This window comes from Brassica napus, chromosome C6, assembly GCF_020379485.1.
Source record: "Brassica napus cultivar Da-Ae chromosome C6, Da-Ae, whole genome shotgun sequence".
Taxonomy (NCBI): domain Eukaryota; kingdom Viridiplantae; phylum Streptophyta; class Magnoliopsida; order Brassicales; family Brassicaceae; genus Brassica; species Brassica napus.
The window spans coordinates 7,339,794-7,343,282 of record NC_063449.1 but is presented as its reverse complement, the minus strand read 5'-3'; the positions used below and the strand labels follow the sequence as shown (position 1 = coordinate 7,343,282).

At 34.9% G+C, this 3,489-nt stretch overlaps 1 pseudogene; it reads right to left on the bottom strand.

Annotated features, from left to right (window-relative positions):
- Positions 1 to 204: 204 nt before the first annotated feature.
- On the bottom strand, positions 205 to 1,565 carry LOC125588707 (annotated as a pseudogene).
- Positions 1,566 to 3,489: the final 1,924 nt, after the last annotated feature.

Below are 3,489 nucleotides of genomic sequence, written 5' to 3'. Positions count from 1 at the left end.
AACGTCTTTTTCCAAGTCCATTTTTGAGCCTTTACTCGTCGTCCGCGATTGCTTAAATGTTCTAATCTAGTTGATTAATGTCTTGTTCATTTGTTCATTTTTATTAAGATCATAAAAGAGTTTTGGTAATAAAAACGATAAGTCACAACAAACTAGGGAATCATAATATTATGAACAAAATAATCACCCAGACTAAAAATAAAATATGAAGAAGATAAAATAATGAAATTGCATAAAGTTACTATCATTCTAACGAAATAAAATAAAAATAAAGACAAATTGTTTAAAAAGACCTAAGACTCTCTATGTGATTCATAACAGCAGGGATATTATACAGACGACTATTTACAAGTCCATGCTTGAGTCTAGACTCGTCGTCTGCGATTCCCTTAAACTCAACTCTGTGGAACTTGTTTCTCTTTGGATCATAATATAAAACATAATACAATTTGCGAAACCTATTTGGTACATAAACGAACTCACCAGCATCCGTGATGCCTATGAAATTGAAAACTGTTTCCACACTCCGATCATAGTAAGGTATAGGTATGGGGAAGTAGCGACGCGACCATTCATGTTTCTCTGCATCCATCAAAGTCCACAGTATAGTGCCATCATCTGCAGCGTTACCAGTAACACAAGCTAACCTTCCCTCATATGATGCGAGTATACCACCAGGTCCACTATTATTGCATGGTAGTTTTATCACATGGAACTCTTCAGATCTCACATCAAAGCTCATTATAAAGCCAAATCTCTCTGTCTTGTCAGTCTATGCTTTATAATAAATAAAGCCGTTAGTGCATACATGACGGGTAGGGTAAGAATTAACACAATGCTTATGGTTAGTTTTGATCCTTCTCCATGATTCTTGAGCTGATCCTAGTGCGAACACCCGATACTCGTCTATGGTTTCATCAAAACGCATGCACAAAACTGTGTTTAGCATCAACTGGATCATATCCTAAAAAGAATGTTGCATACTCCCAGCTCTTTTCGGGTTTGGTTAGGATTAATAACTTTCTTGTTGTAGGGTTCCAGATTATGGGTTTTGTTTCTTCTTGAAAGCAAGAGATCAAGCCATGGACAGATACCCTAGGGAAGAAACGACGTGATTTAGGGTATGTCATATGATAACTGTGAACAGGCTGAGAAGCAATTGGATGATACTCGTTTGAAGACTGGCGGTCTTGTGGAATCGAGAAAACAAACAACCTGTCATCTCTTTTGAAGCTGACAAGAAGACATGGCTTCCTTTGTCTGGATTGAGTTTCGAACTTGTTGATGAAGTATGGATCGGTGGTGACTGATGACCAGAGCTTTGAAACACAACGAAACCTGCCAACAGATTTCGCAGGCAATTTTGAGAGTATCTCCGAGATTAGATCAAGAGGAAAAGAAGATCTCACAACAGATTCTTGAGATTTTATTCTTGCTTTCTTGTGGATTTGTTCGGTTGTTTCCTGTTGATGATCCATGGTCTGTCAACCCTAATATATTCCCTCAATAAATTCTATATATGTTTTTTTGTCTGTTATAAACTTTCATAAGTAAATAAAAAGTAGATAGTTTCCTTTTTAACATAATAGATACGGGAAAAAGGGAACGGATAATTATAACACTCTTGGTAGGATTTACTTCGTTTTTTTTTTTTTTACAATTTTGAATCTATTTATGTTTGAGACTTTATAGGGGTGGGCATTTCGGTTTAAATTCGGACTGGGTTTGGGTTCGGTTCGATTTAATTTGTTTGGCTAACAAAACTTTAATGAATTCAACCGAAACCGATGCTAGTTTGGTTTGTGTTCGGTTTGGTTTGGTTTAGTTCAGTTTTGTTTGTGTTTGATTAATTTAATCAATTTTTTTAGTTTTGTTCTAATTCGGTTACAAAAATATAATTTTAATACATAAAACAAATAATAATTTGAAACTAATTTTTTTTATATGTTTAAACGTAAAACTGCACATTGTTATACAATGAAAATGTAGAAGAGGTAATCTAATAATTTTATTTTATTATCTTTGAAATTAATATAAGTATTATAAGTAGTATTTCTGTTTTGATGATAGTGTATGAGATTCATATTCTGTTTTTTTAATTGTTAATTGTATTTTTCTATTTATTCAGAAGTAAAATGTATAAAATTATGTTTAGATATTTAAGTTAGATGGTTTAATACCTTAAATATCAATATTATTAATATATTTAACTAATATAATTAAATAACACTTCGATTTTTCAGTTTGGATCTGTTTAAAATCACAAATCAAATCGAACCGTTTGGATTGATAAAACCTTTAACCAAATGGTTGGAACACATATTTTGGTTCAGTTTGGTTTGGTTCGGTTTGGTTTGGGTTTAGTTGGATCAATTCGGATTGGTTCGTTTTTTTTTTCCATCTCAGACTTAGAATATTGAGATTGCATGTTTTAGTTTTGGTTCCGTTTGTTTTGCTTAACTATATAGAAAACCAATAAACTAAATCGGTTTATTTTCTCTGATTAAAATTAGTGAAGACAGAGAGCCACATTTGAAAGACCATGGACAGCGTCTTAAGGTCCCAAAGCCGACCCTCTATGTGATTCGAGACAATAGGGATATTAAACAGACGACTTTTTACAAGTCCATTCTTGAGCCTTGATTCATCGTCTGCGATTCCTTTATACTCAACTCTGTGGAACTTGTTTCTCTTTGGATCATAATATATAATATAAAACGATTTACAAAACCTTACTGGTACATAAACAAGCTCGTCTGCATCCGTGAGACCAACTTAGTTGCAAACTATTTTCAAACTCCGCTCATAGTAAGATAAAGGCGCAAGAAAGTTTTTAGGAGACCAAACATGTTTTTTCTGCATCCTGTAAAATTAACAATGTAATGCCATCACCTGGAAGATTACTTCTAAGATATAAGTGATGTATTCGGGTTATTCGGGATCCAAGTGGTTTTTCGGTAAAATCCTATCCAAACCGAAAACAAAGTCTATTATATTAATGAAGACAGAGCCACATTTGAAAACCTGGACAGTGTCTTAAGGTCCCAAAGGCGAACCACATGTAGTGATTACCAGAAGAGGCAGTTCAAGCCATACCCCACTAATATTCTTATCCACTGAGCAGCAGTTTGCCTTAGCCTTAGAGTATTTGTTTGAATATGACTTGTTTTTTATACATATTCTGATCACACTACAAGAAAACAGCGACATACTGAGGAAAAAATCGTCGGTATGTCGTTGGAATAACGTTATTCCGACGACATACCGACGAAACAAGTCCTCGGAAATAACTCCTCAGAAATTCATTATTCCTCGGAAATCCCTCAGAATTTTCCGACGGAATTCCGAGGAAACAAATTTCCGAGGAAATTCCGAGGACCACATGTTCGTCGGAAAGCTCCTCGGAATATACCGAGGGAGAGCTTCCTCGGGATATTTCGATGGATTTTCCGATGGTCCAATCCTCGGAAGTTCCGACGAAATGTTCCT